The sequence below is a fragment of the Pongo pygmaeus genome, chromosome 4, assembly GCF_028885625.2.
Source record: "Pongo pygmaeus isolate AG05252 chromosome 4, NHGRI_mPonPyg2-v2.0_pri, whole genome shotgun sequence".
NCBI lineage: Eukaryota > Metazoa > Chordata > Mammalia > Primates > Hominidae > Pongo > Pongo pygmaeus.
Window position 1 is genome coordinate 118,984,382 of NC_072377.2, and position 26,424 is coordinate 119,010,805.

Sequence of the window (26,424 nt, forward strand, 5' to 3'; positions counted from 1 at the left end):
CCTTTAGGGACATACCCAGTAATGAGATTGCTGAGTTGAATGGTGGTTCTGTTTTTAGGTCTTTGAGAAACCGCCACACTCTCTCCCACAATGGTTGAAGTAATTTACACTCCCACCAACAGTGTAAAAGCTTTCCATTTTCTCCACAACTTTGCTAGCATTTCTTATTTTTTGACTTTTTAATAATAATCATTCTAACTTGTGTGAGATGGTATCTCATTGTGGTTTTCATTTGCATTTCTCAGATGTTGAGCTTTTTCCATATGATTGTTGGACTCATGCATGTCTCCTTTTGACAAGTGTCTGTTCATGTCCTTTGCCCATTTTTAATGAGGTCTTTTTCTTGTAAGTACGTTAAAGTTTCTTATAGATGCTGGATATTAGACCTTTGTCAGATGCATAGTTTGCAAAAATTTTTCTCCCATTCTGTAGGTTGTTTGTTTACTCTGTTGACAGTTTCTTTTGTTGTGCAGGAGCTTTTTTGGTTTAATGAGATCCCATTTGTCAATTTTTGCTTTTGTTACAACTGCTTTTGGCATCTTCATCATTAAATCTTTGCCTGTACCTGTATATCCTGAATGGTATTGCCTAAGTTGTCTCCCAGAGTTTTTATAGTTTTGGGTTTTACATTTATGTCTTTAATCCATCTTGAGTTAATTTTTGTATGTGGTGTAAGGAACGGGTCCAGTTTCAATCTTCTGCATATGGCTAACCAGTTACCCCAGCACCATTTAATAGGGAATCCTTTCCTCATTGTTTGTTTTTATCAGGTTTGTTGAAGATAAGAGTTGTAGGTGTGTGGTCTTATCACTGGGTTCTCTATTCTGTTCCATTGCTCCAAGTGTCTGTTTTTTGTACTAGTAGCATACTGTTTTGGTTACTGTAGTCATGTAGTATAGTCTGAAGCTGGGCAATGTGAGGCCTCCAGCTTTGTTCTTTTTGCCTAGGATTACCTTGGCTATTCAGTTCAGCCACTCTTAGTAAGTTAACAAGTAAAGCGCTTAGAAGAGTTTTTGAACATGATTAGTACCACATGCCTATTCAGTTTTATCATCATAATCATTATTAGAAATATTTCCATAATATTATTTTTTAAAAGGATTCAAGTTATCATAATAGTTGCACTGTTTTAGAAATTCTCATTTATTAAGTTACCCAAGAGAAAGATGAGACATAAAAACTGGAATAAAGTTATTCATCATTTTAGAATATATGACTTCACATCTGCAAGCTCCAAGAAAATCAGGTGAAAATTAATAGGAAACGGTAACAGAATTTAGTAATATAACTGGTTATTATATTATTAATACCAATGGGTTTCTTATATAAAGGTAATAAACAATTTCAAAATACAAGAAAAAAGCTAACTTACAACACCTACAAAAAGATAAAATACATCTATATAAAATTTTCAAGAGATGTCCTGGTTCTAGATGAAGAAAACTTTGAAACACAGAAAATATATTGGGTGGTGGAAAAATAGAAAGAGATAACTTATTCTTGAATATGAAAACTCAAAGTTATAAAGACATCAATTTTCTCATTAGTTTTTAAGATGGACAAGTTGGCTCTAAAAATCATGTATAAAATAATCAAAAACTGCCATAAAAAATAGAAAAAGAAGAGCACTGAAAGGTAACCAGCCCCACCAGGTAATAAAACTTACAAATGCATTACAAATAGAATGGTTGGTACTAGTACCTACGTAAAGAGACTAATAGAACAGAGTAGAAACAGGCCTAAATACATAAGGAACTTAGGATATGATAAATCTGGCATTTTGAATCAGTGAATAATGTTGTGATAACCACCCACCAATCTGGAAAAAAAAATACTACCTCACTCCTTACACTAGGGAAAATTTCAAATGGATCAAAGATTTAAATCTAATTTTACTAAAATTTCAGTAAAAGTGTAAAACATTAGATCCATTGTGTCGTATGGAAGCAAGAAATTTGTGTCCAATGTAGTGGCCCAAGGTCTCAGTAACTAGCTGCTGCTGAGTGATTTCTACTCCAGACACTTATTCTGATTGATTTGAAATGGCCTAACTCTGCTTCCACTACGCAGAACTATGGGTTCAAATACCATTTGCTTAATTTTTTTTCCTGAGTTATATTTCACTCAAAAGAAAGAGGAAATCATAAGTTTCCTAAGAGCAGAGGCAGTGACTCATCTAGCTCTTAAAGGACACTGATGTTCCCTTTAGGTGGGAATGAACCTGAAATCTCACCCTCATGGAAGGGTATCTCAGGCTTCAGGACCCTCTCTTTGCCCATCCCATCTCCCTTCCACCTTCCCGTGCACTACCCTCATCTTACATCTATTGGAAAAGTTGGCTTCACCAATTCCTATCTCTGTTCTCTTCCTAAGACACCCACTGGAAGTACGTCTGAACTGACATTGTTCTAAGTAATGGGCTCTTTCTTTAAAAAATAAAATTCAGGCTGGGCGTGGTGGTTCATGCCTGTAATCCCAGCACTTTGGGAGGCCAAGGTGGGCGGATCACGAGGGCAGGAGGTCAAGACCAGCCTGGCCAACATGGTGAAACTTCGTTTCTACTAAAAATACAAAAATTAGCCTGGCATAGAGGCAGGCACCTGTAATCCCAGCTACTCAGGAGGCTGAGGCAGGAGAATTGCTTGAACCTGGGAGGCGGAGGTTATTGTGCCACTGCACTCCAGCCTGGGCAACAAGAGCAAGACTCTGTCTCAATAAATAAATAAATAAATTACAGAGTACTAAATGTTCTTCAGCTGTTCTAACTATACCAAGAAATCTGCAACCCTTAAACATCAGTTTGAGAAAGAAAATACTAGTAATACAGTTTCCAGTCTCCTTGTTTGGGGGCATTTATAAACGCTAAAATTTGTTTGATCAACCCAATCATATTTTAAAATGCATACATATGAACTAAAACCAGAAGAAAATATAAATATAATTGTTATCACTGTAGAATGGTTAAGTTTTTCCTTTCAATTTTTTAGTGTTTTATAACATATGTTATATTCTGATTTTAAAATCTATTAATTGTAAACAAATGAAAAATTCAAAGAAAAATTAAGGAAATCAGCAGTCTATTACATCATCCAAGAAAGGAGTTATGATGATGATGTGTTTCCTTTCTGTCTCTTTTCTATTTACACATGTGTGTAAATAAAATGGTATAGAAAAGTTGTTCTTGTGAACTGCTTTGTTCAGTTAGCTTTAGATAAACATTCCATGTCACCTAAAATTATTTAAAATTTTATTGCCTATATAATAATCCAAAGAATGGCTATACCATAATTTTGTTTACTTATTTCACTATAGTTGACCATTTAGAGATTATAATTGCAAAAGATTTAAGGCAAATGCTGTAACAGCAATAATAGCATTTCTGGCCATTTATTATACTCTATGCAAGTAGTATTACTAGTTCAAAAAAAAACCATTTTCATGTCTGGATATTATAAAGTTGGTTTCAACGATTTTATTGCTCAACAGTAAGCACTATCAAATACAATTCTCACCTTTAGAATTTCTTTCTTCAGAGAAATGACAGGAGGGTCCAACCATATCAATTAAGTCTTCAAAGACTGACAGATGAGGATTTCAAGAGCCTACCTCACTGGCTTATTTCTATAACTTGTATTCTCACCTTCTCTAATCCACTCTATAAAGCCTTAGGTGAAAAAGCTAAATGAGAAGATCCACATTTGAGAAAAGCATACAAAAATCCCCCAGAACACCGTCAACTCTCCTAACTTAAGGACTCATTAAACCCATGCTTCTCAAACATTAACGTGGATCCCAGTCACCTGAAGGGCTTATTAAAACCCAGACAGCTAGGTCTCATGCCAGGTTTCCAATTCAGTAGGTCAGGTTGGGGCTCAGAATAGGTGTTACTAACAAGTCTCCCATGCTACTAACAAGGCTAATGTTGCTGATCCGGAGACCCTACTTTGAGGATCACTGCAATGCGCAATCATATTGTATACTTAATGTATGTCCCAAGTACTGTTCCAGGTTCAGGTGATGGCAGTAAACAACACAGGCAAGGTTCCTGCACTCATGGAGCTTACAGTCTAATAATAGAACATCTAATAACAGACATCAGACAATAAGCAAATAACCAATGAGCAGAATTAGGGAGCAGTGACAACTGTTAAATTCTCTCAGAAATTCCCTAGGATGGGAGATGATTTGGAACTGTCATCTCCAGCTACAGTGCTGGTACCTGTTGTTCTTCTGGTCCTTTCTCGGGCTAGTATAGGGTTGGAGCCAGCAAGGCAGAACAAAGCAAGTGTTAAGTTTTAGCAATTCCCTTCTCAAACTGGACAAAAAGGCCAACTAAAAGCAGAAAACCCAGCAGTTAGTGAATGAAAGGAAGAGTGCTTCTTCCATTAAGAAAGCACTTTGTTATACTTTTTAGAACCGGGAGGGAAATAGGTTTTTGATCAGAAAATTAAATTATCACTGCCACTCTTATAAAAGGCCTAATTATATGTAAGTAGAATGTATTGATCAATACAATGAAATTACATATACAAGTTTTATATATATATATATATACCATGTGACAGCAAAAATCAATGGAAATGGGACAAGTATCTCTTGTGCTAAAAGTGCATCAAACAAAATGGAAATAAGGTGCTCAAATGTAACTGAATACCACGTACCTCTTTCATATTTATAAGATGCCTTGTTCACAAATGCATTTACCATTAGGTACTAAAGAACATTAGATGACAGCAATTATCCTGATTATCCCACCCCACCTATTCTACCCCTGTACACCGCTACGTGATTTCCTTAAAGATGTTCCTCTTCATAAAGCAAAATGCCCTGTTCCCTTTTGTTTCTATAAGCAGCTTTCAGGTGAGATCTGATAAATTGTCTTCAGCATTAATAACTAAAAGAGCTTCTAAGCTTTCACTTGCTGCTTGCTATTTGCTGCAGGATTCAAGATACTTCATTTCAGTTTTTCAACTTCAGAGTTAGCTTTCAAATATATTTTAAACATGATTCAGATACACAATTTACACCCTGAACCAATATATCCAAACATATACATATCTGAAACAAAATTTTACAAAATATTATTTACCCTCACTACACAAGAAACATGCTGATATTTTCACTCTATTTCTTTTGTTTTAATGCCTGTACAACCCACTAACTTACAACCTAATGGGTCACAATCCACAGACTGAAATAATCTCTTTATAATATAAAATCCTACCAATCCATGCAGAACCACTCCACACATACACACAAAAGTTACCCTTCCCCTAAGATTTCAGAGATAGAAGGAAAAAACAAAACAAAGGAAAAAATCCTGTGCACTCACTTGGTTACGCTGCTCAGACTCCAACAACCCTCCAGAGCCAGGAAGTGCATGTAAGTGCCTAATCCGTGTTACATGTTGTAATTTCCACCTGTGTCTGTCCTTTCCTCAGTGGAAACAGGAAAAGCTGTGTCCAGCTTCATTACCTAGATCAGCTGTGACCAATAGAACTTTTTGTGATGAGGGAAATGTTTGAGATCTGTCCTGCCCAATACAATAGCCACTGATCTTGTGTGGCTATTGGTTATTTAAAATGTGGCTAGTGTGGCTAAGAAACTGAATTTTTAATTTTAATTCATTTAACTTAGATTTAAGTAGACACCGGAGTCCATTTCTGTCAAATTGGACAGAGCAGACCCAGGTCATCCCTAAAAAACTTCTCTACAGTGAAGCCTCATCTCTGTTATGAACATTTTAGCCAAACTAACATTTTGTAAGGCCTTTCGTATCAAATTTTGTATCCTCCTTGTCACCTGAACTATTGTTTTCCTAGGATTTTAATTCATTCAATTTAGGACTGCCCAAGCAAGCAGGGATTTTAGAGATGTCTTCAGAGACCAGATGAATCAACTATCCCTACCATCACCAATTAGCCTTACACTGAGAAGATTTAGCTAAAGGGTAAGATGGAATCATTCCTCCCTTTCATGTGTTTCTACCCCAGTCCAAGGAGGTTTCCATTCTTTCCGTGGCTCTCACGCTAGCTGATTGCTCTGGGACACTCTTCTCTTCGCCTGTGTTCCTCCTGCCTGCAAGAAAACTAAGACATCACACACATGCCGGAGACTGCTGTGAAGACTGGTCCAAAAGCAATTACTATTCACCTTGTTTGCTCCTTGTAGCAACTTGGTAAATAGCATACACAAGCTAGAGAATGATCATGTTAAATGGAAACATCTTCCTTGGATTTTTTACCAAGGAAATTTGATTGCTTAGTAGGGACAAATGCTTTTGTGGTGGCTTTTATAAATGAACAGCTGGAGCCCTCATCTCAAAGTGACCAGGCATGTCTATTTCCTGACTTACCCCTCTCCCAGTTGGCTCAGGATTACATGCCATGTGTGCCTTTGCAATTCATTGCAAAATCCAGAAACTATATTTTGCTATCGAATGTCACAACCTTTTCTATTCCCTAGGTTTTCACTGGCAATCATCATCTGAAAGGACTAGCCAAGGTATTTTATTTTCTTCTAAGGCAAGCCATGTTTGTTGATCAAGGCTGCTTTAAAGCAAACATTAAGCAAATGAAGCTCATCCTCCACTATATTCATTTCATCTGCAGGAACCCGCAGTCCCATTAAATATCAATCTCCAAGACCTCAGATGCTTCCTACTGTCCAATCTCATTCTGAGACACACCTGACCAGACACATCACCCAACTTTAAATAGGTAGCTCACCATTTAGAAACCCTCACCAGTCTCTTGTTATCAAAACTGACCATTCCAGCCGGTAAGACCTTGCTAGATCAAGTAATCTAATAAAATATCATGCCCCGAGGTGTAAATCTAATATAATAAGAATGCACTCAGGTATAATAACCTTACAGAAATGATGCCTTAACTCATTTTATGGTTTAAATTTCACACCTTATATCAGAAAAGCAAATGCAGAATTATCCAATTCACCTTTCGAGAAATTGTTGACAGCCCATTTAAAAGTGGAGAGAGTAAACAGTAACACCAGATAGAAACCAAAGATCTTCTCAACCTGTGCAATAGGAATAATAGAATATGACTGATTTGAACTTTAAAATGATGAAAATCAATAAGGTTCGCTTAAGTATATTAACTAATTGCAAGCTTCAGAAGGTTTACTGGTATCACAGAAAAAAGAGAAGAAAGTCTGTCCAAGCATATCATACTGACATTTCCTTTCTGAGAGCTATGAGCCCTAGACATTGCTTTTCAAAAGCATTTTTCTCCAGGGACACCACACTTGCCACTCTGCTTAGGGATTTACCCTGCCAAGGGCCTTCCCCTCTATGAATTCATTTCACCAAAATTTGTGGACAACATCAGTGACATGAATTTGCTTTGACTCTCTGTCACTTCTAAGAATTTTCAATATTTTTTTACTTTATTTGATTCAATTAATTCAAAGAGTATTCTTCAGTCTCAGCAAGTCTTGGACAAAAATGAGCATACATGAACATTTGGATATTTAATAGGTGTCCCAAATTAACATATGCAAGCCTGAGCTTGTGATCCTATACGCCACAAACCTACTCTTCCTAGTCTTTTCCATTGCAGAAATATGTCAAGTCCATTCTTTCATATGTGCAGATCAAAAACACAGGAATCATTCTGGACTTGTCTCTTCATCTCATACTCTACATTCAAGCCATAAGCAAAACCAGATTATTTGCAGAATCTGACTCCTGCCACCAATTCCACTGCTATCAACCTGGTCTAAGCCACCGTCATCTCTCACCTGGATTATTGCATAGCCCCCAAACTAACCTACCTACCTTCTGCCTTGACCCTATTTGCAAAGAAAAAGCCAGAGTGATCATGTTTAAATGTTGACCAGCTGATACCACCTCAAGGTCTTTCATCAGCTTTCCATCTCAGAACAAAAGTAAAGGTTCTTATAGTAACCTGCTTTCTGCCCCAACTTCTCCAACCTCATCCTCTAGTACCCTGCCCCTCGTTTACTCTGATTCAGACACCAAAATGGCCCACTTGCCATTCCTTGAACAAGCCAGGAATTCTCTGGCCTCTGAGCCTTTGAACTTGCTGTCTTCATTGTTCTATCATTCTCTCCCCCACCCCCGTATGTGTGATTCATCTTTTATCTCCTTCACCTTAGAATTTCATTAACTATTACGTTCGTAGTGAAGACTTCCCTGTATTTCCAGTCTAAAATTGCAAGTCCCCCACCCCAGTCCCACACTTCCTATCCCTTTCCCTGCTTTATCTGTAGCATTTATCACTATGTGTCATGCCATGTGTTGCATTTTACATACCTTCTTTGTTGTATTTCTTCCCTGATTAAGCTCTATGAATGCAGGGGGTTTTGTCTGCTCTATTCTATTTCTGAAATTTCAGCCCCTAGAACAATGCTTGACACACAGGTGCTTAACAAATATCAACTGAACTAGAAAAACATTAATGTATATGCAAATTTTGTGAGCTTGCAGTTTCCTCCTGCATTATTTTAGGACCTCAGTTTATAGTTTGAGGTTCCCTCTTCCCTCTCCAGCAGTTCTTGCAGACATCTAACGTGAATAGGTACATTCTTGCCACAGCTGCCCTGTCTTCCCCTCTCTGCTCTAGCTTCTCCTCCATCACCATGACTGGACCTACCCTGTGCCTCCACTGCTCACCTTGATGTTCTTGATGCTCCCACTCCCATTGACCCTCCTGACAGTCCACAGTCTCTGGTCACCACCACAGGCCTGGGCTGCTGCTGCTAAGGCTACCCTGGCATTAAGGCCCTTCTCTACCCTTAACACTTCTAGCCCCAGTATGGCCACAGCATTTTCCTTAATTTTTGGGGCAACTTCTTCACTGATATGGTTGAGATTTGTGTCCCCATCAAATCTCATGTTGAATTTTAATCCCTAATGTTGGAGGTGGGGTCTGGTGGGAGGTGACTGGATCATGGGGGCAAATTTCTCATGAACAGTTTAGCACCAAAACCTTGGTACTGTCCTCATGATCATGAGTGAGTTCTCATGAGATCTGGTAATTTAAAAGTGTGTGGCACCTCCCCCACCTCTTGCTCCCCCCGACCTTATCATGTAAGCTTTCTTCTCCCACCTTGCCGTCTGCCATGGATAAAATCTCCCTGAGGCCTCCCTAGAAGCAGATGCCACCATACTTTCTGTACGACCTGCAGAACCATGAGCCAATTAAACCTCTTTTCTTTATAAATGCACTATCTGTAGTGTTTTTTAATAGTTACGCAAGAGTGACCTAATACAGAACATTTAGTGGGGTATATGGTGATACCAGGAGTGGGGTATCACTATAAAGACACCTGAAAATATAGAAGCAGCTTTGAAATTGGGTAACAGGCAGAGGTTAGAAGAGTGTGGAGGGCTCAGAAGAACACAGGATGATGAGAGAAAGTTTGGAATTTCCTAGTGACTGGGTAAATGGTTGTGACCAAAATGCTAATAGTAATATGGACAGTGAAGCCCAGGCTGAGGAGGTCTCAGATGGAAATGAGTAACTTATTAGAAACTGTAACAAAGGTCACTTTTGTTATGCCTTAGCAAAGAATTTGGCTGCATTGTGCCCCTGCCCAAGAGATATGTGAAACTTTGAACTTGAGAGTGATGATTTAGTGTATCTGGCAGAAGAAATTTCTAAGCAGCAAAGCTTTCAAGATGTGGCCCTGGCAGCTTCTGACAGCCTATGCTCATATGTGTGAGCAAAGACATGACCTAAAATTGCAACTTATTTAAAGGGGAAGCAGTGTTTTAAAGTTTGAAAAATTTGCAGCCTGGCAATGTAGAAGAAAAGAAAACCCCATTTGCATGGGAAGAATTCAAGCAAGCTTCATAAATTTGCATAATTAAAAAGAAGCCAAGTGCTGATAGCCAAGACAGTGGGAAAAAGGCCTTGAAGGCATTTCAGAAACCTTAGCAGCAGCCCCACCCATTACAGGGCCCAAGGCCTAGAAAGACTGAATGGTTTCATGGGCCAGGGCCAGGGCCAGGGCCCCTTTGCCCTGCACAGCCTCAAGACAGTTCTCCCTGCATCCCAGTGACTCTAGTTCTACCCCTGACTCAAAGGGACCTAGGTACAACTTCAGCCACTGCTTCAGAATAGACAAGCTGTAAGCCTTGGCAGCTTACAGTTTGTTTTGTTTTTTTTTTTTTTTTTTTTGAGACAGAGTCTCACTCTGTCGCCCAGGCTGGAGTGCAGTGGCGCAATCTCGGCTTACTGCAAGCTCCACCTCCTGGGTTCATGCCATTCTCCTGCCTCAGTCTCCCGAGTAGCTGGGACTACAGGCGCCCACCACCATGCCCAGCTAATTTTTTGTATTTTTAGTAGAGACAGGGTTTCATTGTGTTAGCCAGGATGGTCTCGATCTGACCTCGTGATCCACCCGCCTCAGCCTCCCAAAGTGCTAGGATTACAGGTGTGATCCGCTGCGCCCAGCCGGCAGCTACCACATGGTTTTAAGCCTGCAGGTGCACAGAGTGAAGAGTTGAAATTCGGGAGCCTCCACCTGGATTTCAGAGGATTATGGAAAAGACTAGAGGTCCAGGAAGAAGCCTACTGCAGGGGCAGAGCCATCAGCAGAACCTCTACTAGGGCAGTGTAAAGAGTAATGTGGAGGTGGACCCCCACACAGAATCACCAGTGGGGCACTGTTTAGTGGAGTTATGAGAAAGGGGCCACCATCCTCCAGGCCCCAGAATGGTAGATCCACTGACAGCTTTTACTCTGCACCTGAAAAAGCTGCAGGCACTTAATACCAGCCTGTGAGAGCAGCTGCAGGGGCTGAACCCTGAAAAGCCACAGGGATGAGCTGCCCAAGGCCTTGGAGCCCACCCCTTGCACCAGTGTGCCCTGGATGTGGGACATGGAGTCAAAGGAAATTATTTTGAAGATTTAAGATTTAATGACTGCCCTGTTGAGTCTGACTTGCATGGGGCCTGTAGCCCCTTTCTTTTGGCCAATTTCTTCCTTTTGGAATGAGAATGTTTAGCCAATGCCTGTACTCCCATTGCATCTTGGACGTAACTAACTGGTTTTTTATTTTACAGGCTCATAGTGGGAAGGAACTAGCCTTGCCTCAGATGAGACTTTGGACTTTGGACTTTTAATTATGCTGGAATGAGTTAAGACTGGGGATTCTTGGGAAGGCATGATTGTATTTTGCAATGTGAGGTGGACATGAGATTTGGGGGTGCCAAGGGTGACATGATATGGTTTGGATCTGTGTCCCCACAAAGTCACACGTCGAATTGTAATCCCTAATGTTGGAAGTGAGGACTGGTGGGAGGTGATTGGATCATGGGGGCAGATTTCGTATGAATGGTTTAGCATTATCCCCCTGGTACTGCCCTCATGAGTGAGCTCTCATGAGATCTGGTTGTTTAAAAGTGTGTGGTACCTCTCCGACTCCCTTGCTCCTGCTTTTAACATGTGAACTTTCTGCTCTTGGTTTGACTTCTTCCATGAGTATAAGGTCCCTAAGGCCTCCCAGAAGCAGTTGCCACTATGCCTCCTGTACAGCCTGCAGAACTGTAAGCCAATTAAACCTCTTTTCACTATAAATTACCCAGTCTCATGTATTTCTTTATAGCAATGTGAGAATGGCCTAATACATTCACTTACTAGTATAATCAAGAACAAATTATTTAAACTCTCTATCCTTCATTAGTCTCATCAGTTAAATGCATATAGTATATATCTCATTGCATTGTTAGACAATTATAACTAATATATTCAAAGCACTGAATAATGTCTGCTAGAGAAGTGCTCAATAAATACTAACTATACTCACAATCATCATTATTACTATTATTATCCCTTAGAGCAACTCTCCTGAGAGCCCACAGTCTCAGGCTGTCCTGTGACAAAGGAACATAGCATATCTACAATGCAGGAGCACCCCGAGTCATATCTGGGTACTTATGGGTCCAAGCTCAGAAGAGTGAGGCTCATGGGAAGGCAAGATCTTCCAGATCTAAGGTCCACCTTCCTCCCCAGGCCCTGACTCCTCCCCAAAGGAGCAGCAGTGTATCATTCCCTTTAAGGGCAGCCCTGTGCCTGAACCACACAATGGAGTCATCTATCTAATCACAACACACTAACCAACACCAGCAGCAGAAAGTCATTTCCTTCAGCTCACCTTTCCTTACAAGAAAAAGAGAAAAGCATCAGCTCTGTGACAATGAGCATGCTTCTTAAACACTCAGTGCCTAATTTTCTCAACTATGAAAGTAGATAACATTGTGTCTACCTCATAAGGTTATGTGGATTCAATGGGTTAGTACATTCCACGTGCTTAGAACAGTGCCTGGCACACAGGTAACAATTTTTTAAAAAAATAGCTATTACTACTCTCCCATAGCAATAGTACAGAGATAGTCCTTTCTTCAAGTATATAGTTCATTGTAAGCACTGCCTGGTTTATCTGCTCATGGATCTCCAAGACTGGAAATCTTGACAGCTAGAATGAATTTATATTCACATTTCTATTTTCAGTACATTATATAGTGGGACTAGCACAAAGTGACTCTCAATGCATTTTTATTGACCAAATGAATGAATGGATAAATGCATCCATGAACAAATGATTTTCTTATCCAGTCATGTAAAGCCCAGATTACTGAACAAAAATAATCCATACAAATGAGAAACAGTAATGAAAATAAGGAGAGAATTAAGCATCTCAACGAACCAGGAGCTTCCTTGGGGAGGTGGCTGCGTATTCATCTGATGATGGATCAGGGCCCCTGGAAAGCATCCATCATTTCCAATCCTGGGCTTTGCTGGAGGAAATGAACCTCACATGGATAAATTAGTGACAGGCATGATAGTCAGTGACTCGTGTTCCTTTTGCAATTTCCTGTTCTACACAGCAGCTTATGCAGATTGAACAAAATGCCAGTGATACATCAGAAGCAAACTAAGACATGGAAATTTATAAAAATAAAGCCCTATTTTGCATTTGGTTAACTTCTAACTAAAGATATTCCTTCAAGAAAAATAGTCTGTGAAACAGGCGACCTGCTATTTTAATTCTGATATTTAATGATATTGCAAAAGCCATCCTGATGTTCTGATCATAAGAAAGCAAAAAAAAAAAAAAAAAAATTACAATTGTAAAACCAGATAAAGAAAGGAGAGTACAGAGACAGAGACAATTTGATTAAGAACAATTCCTAAACTTTAAATTAGTATCTGAGCATTGACTGAGAAATTAGAGTCCACAGGCATGGGGGCAGAAAATCCAAGTCCATAGGAAAACATTGCTTTTTCTACGTTGTGAGGAAGATTAAGTAATAGATGCTTTGGGTTACCATGTAGCTCACTAGGAATGATCACTAGGACATTGAGGCCAATGTAGCTAGACAAATACTTACAACAAGTATTACATAAAAGTTTTAAGTTGATCCTCTTAACTAATTTGCCATCTGCATGTCAAAATTATTCTAATTTTACAAACAAAACTGAGAGTCACAAAGTGACTGTCTCAAGATTAGATCATCAGTAAACTGTGGGGTTTGGCTTTAACACTCAGGCATTTTACCCTAAAGATTCATTCTCACCTCTCTGTCAGGTCTCCTGCATGTCACTCTCCTATTTAAGCTATGTGTACACTGATAGACATTCATATATGAAATTTACTTCAATATTCAATCAGTAACCATAAAAATAAAGGAACTATAGGTAACTTATGGAGTATGACATGGAGAACATCTGTTGGCATCAGGAAATACACTAAATTCCTCAGTTAATATTCTTTTCTAGAAGGACAAGTGCGATGGTTTAAATATATGTGTTCCTCCAAAATTCATATGTTGAAACCTAATAATCCATGTGATAATATTAAGATACAGGGTCTTTTAGGAAGTGATTAAATCATGAGCACTCCACCATCATGAATGGGAAGCACTTCCCCACCATGAATGTGATTAGTGCCTTTATAAAAGAGGTGGAAGGGAGTGCCCTAGCCCCCTTTTGCCCTTCCACATTTCGCTATGTGAGGATGTAGCAACAAGATATAATCTTGGAAGAAGACATCTATTCCTCACCAGACACTGAATCTGCCAATGCCTTGATCTTGGATTTCCCAGCAACCAGAACTGTGAGAAATAAATTTCTATTATTTATAAATTACCCAGTTGTGGAATCTTGTTACAACAGCAGGAAGGGGCTCAGATAAGATAACAAAGAACAACAATATCTCAGCAGCTTTGGTAACAGTGAGTCCACCCACTGTTGCCACTCTGTACTGAAGAAGCTGTGAGGGCAAAATTTTAGAAAGAAAACCACGTTATAGCCTTATAGCATGGGTTATGATAAATATTAATATATCAATCTAATGTAGGGAAAAGTAACCAAAATAGTCACACTGGCCTGAAGAAAATCATGTATGTAGAAAGCTAACTAGATATTTATTTAAATATCTGAGTAGATATGTTAGAATTAAAAGACAGTAAAGTAGAATATGAATACTTATTATTTATCATAGTCATAGGATTTAATGTTCTATAAAATATTTCACAATTGTGTTTTTACTATTCTTCTGAATTTCTCCCAGAGTGGCTCATATTTCCTATCATTGTCTGAGAAAAACACAATGTTTTCACTAGGTTAAAACAGATTCAGGAATATCTGCTTTTCCTGAGCTGATGCAACTTTGAGAAGAGAGAATGGAAAAATAAAATCTTTTACAGCCTAACACAAAGAGCCTCAGCTGAGATGGCCAGAAGTGGGACCCTACCTTTGCTATCCGTGGAATCCTAGTTCAATTGACCTCATCAAGAAGTGGGCCAAGTGGAGGCAAGTGGCTCACACCATTGTTTATTTTCTGAGCTAGGCTTCCCAGGAAATACTCTCCTGTATTTTTTTCTCTGTATAGATAATGCCATGTCTCCTGGAAGCCAACTAAGAGTCAGGGTGGGGTGGGTGCAGAACAAGAAGAAGATATAACCACTACAGCACCATTTCCGGCTCTCCATACCCCTATTATAAAAGAATGAGGGTCCCATATCTCTTTCTAGCATTTCAATCACTGCCCTATCCTTTTCAATGATGAATGAACTGTGTTAAGCATTTTATATAGACAGATTTTTTTAATCCTAGCAATTCTAAGAGGCTATTATCATACACATTTTAAAAATGAACAGAGGCTTAGAGAGTTTAATCAACCCGACCAAGGTCATTCAGCTAGTCAAGAAGAGTCAAGATTTGAACCCCGAGATGATCTGAGCCTAGAGGCCACTGTGTTCCCCAGTTCTTAACTGCATCTTTCTACAGATATCTTTACACTGAGGGTAAAGTGGCATAGAGCTGGACTCCGCATCTTCGACGTTTGAAATTTCTCATTCTCTGTTTCTGCTAAAAGTAAAGGCAACACTCCTAAAAAACCTTACTTGTACAACAATTTTTACAATCAACCCTGAGGTTTCCTTTCCTAGAATTCATCCTAGTAAAATTACTTGAAAACTGACTAATGATTTGTCATTTCTTGAGAAAGGTGTCCTTCTGCCTCAGGATTTCCTAGGATCCTGGCTGGTTGAACAAAAAAGGGATCATGAATATAATAACTCCTGGCTCACTGCAGTAAGGGGTGCCCCAAACCTGTAATGTGGTGATATGATTCCCCAATTGTTGGATACTTTTAGGAAATGAATCATCCTAGCTGGTGTACCCACATATTTCCACAGAATGTACACATATAGTTCAGAAAGAAGGCATTTGCAGAAATAACAGAACTGTATTCACTAACCAAGGGAAGAAGAAATATAACTCAAAGATTAAAAAGGGAGGGGGCGCTTCCCTTTCTCTTTCTTCCTAAGATCATAATTCAGCCTTTCAGCCATGTACTTCCATGCTTGATCTTTTCCCTTTTAATGTATTATTTGTGTTGCTGCTGCTGCTGGGAAACTTTGATGTAAGAGACCAGAGGGAGGCAAGGATGTCAACCTGGGGAAGCGGGGATGTCCCTTTGGCACTGTGAGCTCTCTCCCTCACTTAATTCCTTTTAAGCTTACCCATATTGTATCCTGCAAGAACTTGGAGAATAAATCTTATCTCAAGGGTTTGCAAGGCCCTAAGGCGAAAAGTCAAGAGCTAGTAAAAACAATTCCCTGAGCTTCAAACTACCAAAGCTTAGGGCTGTCTTGCAAAGGTGCTAATTCACCATATAACTGCATATGTCATTCACCATACCTTCAACCAATATTTAATAACTGCTAGGTACTGTGGGAGATATAGAGAAACAGTATGTGACAGATACTACTGGTTGCTTACCCAACAGCCATTCCTTTCAACCTCCTTGCTTAGAGCATTCAAATTTTGTTTAAGTGTCTGTACAACCCTCAGAGAAGGTGGCCCTGTCTCCACTTCAGCTGATAAGTCTGAGTCATGGGTCAGCAAACGATGGTTCACACACCAAATCCAGTCCATGCCTATTTTTGTAAATAAAAAAATTCATTTATATACTGTTTATGTATGTTTTTGTGCCACAATACCAAAATTGAGTATAGGACATCCTCACTAAACGTTGTTGTTGACTTTAAGCAAAACAACATACTGCAGGCCATAGGAACTTACCTCTTGTTTATATCAATTAGCCCAAGGTAAAATTGGCTTCTTTATACTTTGTTTTAAAGTTGCAGTTTCCAGGATCCCATCAATGACATGAAGTGAGGACTTACTGTGGTTACAGCAGAGACCATCTGGACCTTCACAGAAAATGTTTGATGACTGCTGCTCTATGCCAGTCATAACAATACAATTCCCATTGCCAGTGTTTGGTTTCTTTACAGGTGGACAAGTAACCCAGTATTAATAAATGATATTTAAAGAAAAGTCTGCTGGGGGATAACTGGGGAAAAAAAGAGATTCCTTTTCTTCCACTGTAGTTGTGGATGTGATTCCATCTTGTATTCATGAGGGAGGCCAGTTTGAAGACCAAGTTGACATCCTGGCTATGGCAGAGCAGAAATATGGAAATAACCTGTGTTCTTCCTTGATGACATCTTTGAGCTGTTGAGCCAGCTAACTCTGGAGCCAGAGACTTCTGCATTTTCTGTCATGTAAGATAATGTGTCCTCATTGTTTAAACCAGGTAAGTTAGGATAATTATCTCTTCTTGATAAATTGACCGTTTTATCCTTAAAAAAGGACTTTTTTTTTTACCCTGGTATTAGTCTTTAAATAATATCATATTGATCTTTAAGAATTAACCTTATTTGACCATGGTAATATTCTTTGCTCTAAAATCTACTTTGTCTGATATTAGTATAACCACTCCAGCTTTCTTTTGATTATTGTTAGCATGAAAAGCTTTCTCCATCCTTTACTTTTAACCTGTTGGTTTCTTTTCATTTCAAATGTGTTTCTTATAGGCAAGATATAGTTTGGGTCTTGATTTTTGTCCAGTCTGGCAATAATTGCCTTTTCATCGGGTTATTTAGATCATTTACACATAATGTGATTATTGATACAGTTTAAATCCATCATTTTGCTATTTGATTTTCATTTGTTCAATATTTGCTTTGTTTCCTTTTTCCACTTTTCTGTTTATTTTAAATTAATTGAGTAGTTTTATAATCCTATAGTTATTCCTTTCTTGGCTAACTTCAGGGTTGCTTTAGGGTTTATAGAATACAACTACAAGTTATCTTATACTGCTTCCTATTTCATATAGGAAGTTTATATCAGTATACTTTTATTTTTCCCCTCACATTTTGCTATTTTTATTATAAATTTTACTTTATATATGTTAAAAATTCCATAGTCTACTATCATTTTAAAAGATTTAAGTAGTTAAAAAAAGATCTTATATATTTACCATGTGGTCGCCATTTCTGGGCTCTTTATTTCTTTGTGTAGAGTCTTATTTCCAAGTAGCGTTATTTTCCTTCTGTTTAAAGACTGCATTCACATTACAGGTCTGCTGGATAAATTCTATGAGCTTCTGCATATTTTAAAAACTATTTTGCCTTCAGTTTTGAAAGATATTTTCACCGGATATAGAATTCTTCATCACTGGCTTTCTCCGTGAACTTTAAAAAAAAAAAAAAAAACTTCATGTCCTCTTGCTTGCATTGCTCCCTGTAAGAAATCTGCTGTAATCTTATCTTTGTCCCTCTGTATGTAATGTCTTTTTTCTTCCGGATAGTATTAAGATTTTCTCTTTATTGCTGGTTTTGAGCAATTTGTATAATAATACGATAATTATCTCTTCTTGATAAATTGACCTCTTTAAGAATGGTAAAGGTAAAATAAGGTTTTATTTTACTCTGGTATTACTCTTTAGGAAATATAATCTTAAAGTTTGTGCTTTCTCTTGTTTTTTCTTTATGTTTGTTGGCTTGAGTTTTATTGAGCTTCTTAGAACTCAATTGTCATAAAATCTGGGAAAATGTTGGCCAATATTTCTTCAAATGTTTTTTATATAGCCATCCCTTTCTTCCCTCCTTTGGAGACTTTATCTATATTAAGCAACTTGAAGTTGTCATTATCTCACTATTTATTGACATTCTGTTCAATTTTGTTTATTCTCTTTTCCCTTTGTGTTCCATTTTAGATAGTTTCTATTTTCACATCTTCAAGTTCATTAATCTTTTCTTCTGCAATGTCTATTCTGAAATTATTCCCAGGCAAAGTATTTTTTATTCCTCATTGTAGTTTTCACCTTTGGAAGTTCAGTTTGAGTCTTTATTATGCTTTCCATGTCTCTACATAATATTTTAAGCAAAAACTATTTTAATGCCCTTGTCTGATAATTCTAACATCTGTATCAGTTTGGGGACAATTTCAATTATGAGTTCATCTTCTCATTATGGGTTGTATTTCCTACTTCTTTGCATGACTCAACTTTTATTTGATCCAAGATAATGTAAATTTTACTTATTAGATGCTGGATATTTTTGTATTTTTATAAATGTGCTTGAACTGAACGCAGCTAAGCTACAAGGGTACAGTTTGATGCTTTCAGATTTTGCTTTTAGGATTTATTAGGCAGAAACAGAGCAATGCTAACTATAAGGGCTAATTCATTCCTACAGTGTGGCAAGACCTTTCTCTATACTTTATCCAATGGTACTATCCCCATCCCCATGTGAACACTGTACACTGATAGATCTAATGGGTAGTATTTCCCCTCAACCTCTGGAAATTTCTTTACATTTACAATTACTACTGAGCTGAATACTCTTTGTTACCTTCACTTCCTCAGATCTTATCAATCTAACAGGCTCAACAACAACAAAACCTCTAAGAAGATTATGCCTAAAGTATATTTCTCTGGTTTGGAACTTTCTCCTGAGTTACACAGTCCAGTATTTTCCAGTGGTCTGCTGGATATCTCTACCTGGATTGAATACTAACACACTAAATACAATATATCCAAAACAGAAATTATCATCTTTTTCTTCCTCCAGCAACTTTTTATTCTAATCTTTATAACCCAGTGGCTCCTTCTAATGCATTTAATGTTAGTAAAATTTCAATCAGGTTCCAAAACCCATGGTGATCTTTCACACTACCTCCTATCTCAAACTGCAAATGTCTCACATATCCATCATTTATTTTCTATTCTTAGAAAATATTCTATTCTCTGCCATTACTGAAGTTTGACCTCCCAAATGGTCTTTCTGACAATATCACTTTACATGTTTAAAGAATAATGTCTTGAAAGCTGTATTTTAATCCTGTCACTATTTTCTTCTAAAACTTCAGTGATTATAAATTGCCTGCTGAAAAAAAGTTTTAAAAAGTCCAACTTTGACAGTCTAGCCTTCAGCAAACTTCCCTTTTATGTCCCCTGCCACTATGCAGAATGTGCTCCAGCCAAACTTCCTAGACTCTTTTTTCAATCCATTTCTCATACCACTCTCTGTGGCTGGAATGTCTTCCCTCCCCACTATCAAAATTGTATACATCCTTAATGAAAATGTAACTGGTATAGTTTTTTAGAAAGCAATAATCAACAAGCACTAAAATTTTACATGCCCTTTCATTCTAATATTTTACATTTAGAATTTTACACTAAGGAAATAATAATGGATGTGAACAAAAATTTGGCTTAAAGGATGTTTATATTACCACATTCTATAATGGGAAACTGGAAATAGTCTAAATGTTCAGTAATGGGATATTTAATAATAAAATATGCAATTACTAAAAAATGTTACAGAGGGACGTTTAGTAATGGAGAAATATGTTCTTTACATTAAAAACTAATAGAATATGTGTTATGTAATCCCCATTTTATTTTTTAAATATGATAGATTGATAATATCTAGATAACTAGACAGATAAAGATTAAAAGAATATACACTAATCTTTTAACAATGGTTATTTCTGTGTGGTGAAATAACAAATTTTCTTCTATATATTTACTTGTATTGGTTTAATTTTCTATAGTAAATGTGTATTATCTTCACAACTTGGAAAACTCTTAGCTCTTATTTAAAAAAACAGCTCTTAAGCAGTCTCTTCTTTGGCTGCTTAAGTGTTCATTTGTCACTTACATCACCTAGGAGCTTGTATCATAGATATTTATGTGTCTCTATTTCTTCTACAAACCCCTCAGCTACTTGATAGCAGAGTATATTTCAAAGGGCTTTGGGTCCTCCAGTCTCTCATACAGCTGAATACTCACAATTTTATCACTAAAAGAGTGACATTTAGGCTGCAGATAGGAGCACAAAGTCTACAGATTAAAAAGGAGACAATGGCCATTGGTCAATGCAATAGGTATATTTAGTTTACTCTTGAGTTTTCAATCCCACTTCTTCAGTTTTCCCATTAACTCTAGATAAACTTTTTATATTTATTCCACAACTCTACCATAGGAAAATATAATACCCAACATTTCGGTTTTCTTTTTCCAAAGAAAAAAGTCATAGAATATTTAAGGATTGTTTGATATTTTAAAACCTTGGTAACTTACAATATCAACAATATATTCCTTCGTTGATATCAGTATAAACTCTCTCACTGGAAGATTGCTTCTATTCCTTCAAAAACACACTTAGAACCCTGCTGCCTAGCAGATTGTAGGGACATAAAGAGCTGAGTCAGCCTGGTAGACTTTCTACCAGGAGAATAATTACTAACTGTCATGCAGCCTGCAGAAAAAAAATCTATGAGGGTGGAAACTATCATTTACAAGGGAACCTAATCTCAGGAGTAACAGAGTTAAACATGGTGTTCTATATTTCTATTCTTGAAGTGACCCAGGGCTAACACCTGCCAAGGTTTTAAAATGTTATAAAAAGATATTTAGTAATGGAGAAATATGCTCTTTACTTTAAAAAATAATAGAATATGTATAATGTCATCCCCATTTTATTTTTTAAATGTGATAGAGATTGATAATATCTAGATAACTAGACAAACTAATGGCTAAAAGAAGCATACAAACTCAAATGCCAAGAAGCATGCAAACGTAAATCAAAATCTGAGGATGAACTCACCCCTTGTAGAGTTTTCTTCCTGAAAGAACTGGGGTCCAGAATTGTTTTTTCCACAACACTTAAAAATGTGGCTAAAGCTTCCCTATTTATTTCCAGGGTAAAGCTCCATCCTGTCCCATGGTACATCCCAAAAATGAGAAGCAGAATCCGTACTTCCCATGTTTGGTGGTCACAGTTCACCTCTAACAAGATTGTTTATAACGATGAAAGGTGTTCCACCAAGAAGGCTCTTTTGTACTTCCTTGCCATGCTTGGAACCCTATCTACATAACTAATAAAATGAGAATTACCTGGAGAGCTATATATTAGTTGTGTAATGCTGTGAATTAAGTCATCTCAAGATTTAGTTACCTCAGGGAAAATAATTTAGAAGAGGAATGTCTGGCAGTTCTGGCTCAGTCTCTCAAGGAGTTGTAATGAGACAGCCACTGGGGTTGTAGTCGTTAGGAGACCAGTTTTGGGGTAGAGGACCTACTTCCAATGTGGCTCATTCACATGGCTGGCAAGGTAGTGCTGACTGTCATCAGCAAGCCTCAGTTCCTCTCCATGTGGGCCTCTCCTCAGAGCCGTTGTGTATCCTCATGATGTGGTAGTTAGGTTCCCCGAGAGCAAGCAACAAGAGACCTAGCAGAAGCTGCAATGCCTTTTACGGCCTGCCATTAGAAGTCACACACTGTCAGTTCTGCTGTGCTCTTTTGGTCAAATGGGTCAGCCTGGATTTACTGTGGGAGACGACACAAAGGCAAAAACACCAGGAAGTGAAGCTCATTGGGGAAGGCAATCTTGAGTCTGGCTACCACCGTCCACCCTCTAGCCCCCGGTTCTGAGCCTGCTGTTGTGAGACTTGAAGGCCCGGGGAATGGGATTAGTATATTCTACATGTGGAAGGAATGTGAATGGTTGTGGCCATGGAGTGGACTGAGACAGTATTTTCCACAGACAGTCACATCTATTGTTTATCCCACATACTTTTCTTGCAATGTGACTGATACTCCTTCCACCAACAGGTGGGATCTATGTTTTCTTTGCTTAAATTGGGGAGAGGGTGGGTTACTACCCCAACAAATGGAGTATGGCAGAAGTGATGTTCTGTAAACCGTCTGAGGCTAGAACATAATAAGGACACAGTAATTTGAGGTAATGGGTAACTAACACAATAATTTTAAATATACTTGTTACAACTACAAATCTCCAGGCCACACTTCAGACTCATTCAGTGAGATTCCCTAGGCAGGGAAAAGCCTGGGAAACTAAATTTCCCAAGTACCCCAGATGATTTTTATCATCAATGATGTTTGGGAAATTTTGATGGAGTAACCTGCTATTTCACAAGTCTCGATGGAATAAATCCACTTTGTTTTTATCTTTGATCGCCTATGCATCTCATCTACTTTGTGAAAACTACAACTGAACTGGAAATTGAACCTAAAAATGGTTCTAAATGAGATGAACTTGTATGTTTAACTCTTAAATTTTATATTAGATCATCAAAAGGTAGTACTTGAAAAATAAATTTTAAAAATGCCATAGCAAAGTTTCATAGGTTTTTTCAAGAAAGATTGTGGAATCTTCTTTTTTATATCTTTACATACAGGTCAGCTTTGAACTATCAGGAGAAGTAGAGAAGAGAAGGCAAAAAATATCATTTTCTATATAAACTCTAAATATACCGATACAGTATGGGATAACCTCCAAGTAATACTAAGTTTAAAATTAAAGGATATAACAATGCTATATATTCTTTAAGTGGTAAATACATAAAACTGCCTCTGTACAGACACACAAAACTGGAATAGTGGTTGTCTCTAGAAATGAGAATTGTATGGCTGGGGTAAGAGTTATTTTTAAATGAGTAAATTTTCTTATTTTAAAATAAAAGATGACTTATTTCTCACTGAGCACCTGTATTAGTCCATTCTCGCACTGTTATAGAAACATACCTAAGACTGGGTAATTTATAAAGGAAGGAGATCTAATGGACTCACAGTTCCACATGGCTAGGGAAGCCTCAGGAAACTTACAATCATGGTGACAGGCGAGAGAGAGCATGTGTGTTGGTGCAGGAAAAATTACCATTTAGAAAACCATCAGATCTTATGAGAATTCACTCAGTATCACAAGAACAGCATGAGGAAATCTTCCCCCATAATCCAATCACTTCCCACCAGGTCTCTCCCTACACACCTGGGGATTACAATTCAAGATGAGATTTGGCCTAACCATATCAGCATCTTTTATATTCTTTGAATTTTGTACTGGGATCACATAATACTTCAAAAAGGTGATAAATAAAAATGTTTTAATAATATATTTCACTTTAAAGACCTCTTGGAAATCATTCTAAAACATGAATTATATTATTATTGGTTACAGTTAATTATTTTTTCTTCTTAGGTTTAGCAGTAAAATGAAACTTGATATTCTTCAGGACTAGTGATCCTGATAGATTAAAATTTAGCCAATATAGAGTTGATAGCTCCATCCGCATTTCTTATTGGCTCTCTCAGTTGTCCTTGTCCATCCTCCACCTCTAACAGAGCACAGCCCTTAAACTCTGTACAACTGGGACTCTTGCCGGGGGCCCATGCTTAGAGATTCCTGCTCTGACCCTTCTCTGGCCCTGCCTATCACACTCACTAAAGAACCTACAGCCAAGGAGATGTGTCCACTCCCAGCCCACAGGCCCTTTCTAGATCACACTCAGTATATACCTGGGGAGAATTTCCTACCCCATGACTTCAATCCACTTGGGCACAGGCCACTATCTTAGGTCTATCCTCTTGAGAGGTGGCCAAGGGGCAGCTGTTTGATGGGGAAGGAACTGAACAGAGCCTGACAAGTAGTCTGAGCAGTCCACACACATACACATGAAACCCTTCGCAATGCAGAAAGGAGAGGAGGATGGGAAGAAAAGGGTGTGGGTTGCAGCCTCCATTTGTGCTCTTGTCTCAGTGTTTATGGGAGAAGCCCCCAAAATATTAGGAATAGGCCTGCTCAACACCCCTCACTTCTGACATCCATTCTCCATCTTCTGTCTACCCCAAATAGACCAGACAGTCATCAAGATGAAGGTCTGCCTTGACTTTTTGTCCTTGGCAGAGCAAGGAAGCAGTTGCACATAGCATTTAAGAGCAATTTTAGAAAATCCCTGAATCTTAATATATTATTGCTCTGTCTTTATTGACTTAGAATAAATGCATTTCCAACAATATGGCACATTCAACAATGTGAGAATTTTTAAAAAGCTGGAACCATCATATCTCAGCTCTTAAACAAAGTTAAGGCTTTACTTCACAAAATAGCACAGACTTTGGATTTAAAAGTTCCATGATCTGTTTTTTTCACTCTAGGCTCTCCATAATGCTGGGGAAGTTCCTCCCTTGCCTGTATCCCAGTCCCCCCTTTACCATGTTCTATTTTTAACACCCTCACCTTTTAAACATAATATAAATATACATTTATAATGTTTATTCTTTGCTGTTCTCTCACTATCCCCGCTCTCATACACACACACACTAGAGTAAGAACTGTAGTGTACTTTGTTCACTGATGTATCCCAAGTACCTAGAATAATGTCTGTCACAAGGTAATTACTCAATGAATATTTATTGCATAAATGAAACCCATAAACCTAACATAACTTATAATAACAATCTAATGATAAAAAGAAACTTACTCTAAGCATCACCTTGTTGACAAAAGATCAGGTGCCAGCATTATCCATTTCCTCATTACAGAAGATACCTAAATTTCCTCATTACAGAAGATACCTAAATCACAATGTAAATATGTATCTACCTTTCAAGTTTAGAAGGATTTAATTCCTGTTTTTGTATAAAAACATGCTAGGAGATATATATATATTTTAAAAGACAGCCATCCTGTCCTCTAAAGACACAACAAAAACAATGACATTTGTATTGTTCTCCTACATTTCAGCTTAAATCTAGAAACAAAGTTAATATTGTGTATTTTTAAGATTTTAATAACTTTTCCAAAATTATATGAACGTATTATATAAGAAGCAAATTAAAAATATTTTTTACCTTCTACGCCATTTATTGTCACAGTCATTGTGAAACTCTCTAATATCATTTGATATTGATGAGACAATAAGTTTTTTTATTTATTCTTAAAAAAAAAGGGATACATGTGCAGAACGTGCAGGTTTGTTACATAGGTATACATGTGCCATGGTGGTTTGCTGCACCTCTTGACTCATCCTCTAAGTTCCCTCCCCTCACCCCCACCCCACAACAGGCCCTGATGTGTGTTGTTCCTCTTTCTGTGACCATGAGTTCTGATTGTTCAACTCTCATTTATGAGTGAGAACGTGGTATTTGGTTTTTGGTTTCTGTGTTAGTTTGCTGAGGATGATGGCTCCCAGCTTCATCCATGTCCCTGCAAAGGACATGATCTCATTTTTTTATGGCTGCATAGTAGTCCATGGTATATATATATACTGCATTTTCTTTATCCAGTCTATCATTGATGGGCACTTGGGTTGGTTCCATGTCTTTGCTATTGTAAATAGTGCTGCAGTAAACATACGTGTGCATGTGTCTTTATAATAGAATGATTTATATCCTTTTGGTATATACCCAGTAATGGGATTGCTGGGTCCAATGGTATTTCTAGTTCTAGATCCTTGAGGAATCGCCATACTGTCTTCCACAATGGTTGAACTTATTTACATTCCCACCAACAGTGTAAAACCATTCCTGTTTCTCCACAGCCTAGTCAGCATTGTTACCTGACTTTTTAATAATCGCGATTCTGACTGCCATGAGATGGTAACTCACTGCGGTTTTGCATTGTGGATTTGCATTTCTCTGATGATCAGTGATGTTGAGCTATTTTTCTTATGTTTGTTGGCTGCATAAATGTATTTTTTTGAGAAGTGTCTGTTCATATACTTTGCCCAATTTTTGATGGGGTTGTTTTTTTTTTTCTTGTAAACTTGTTTA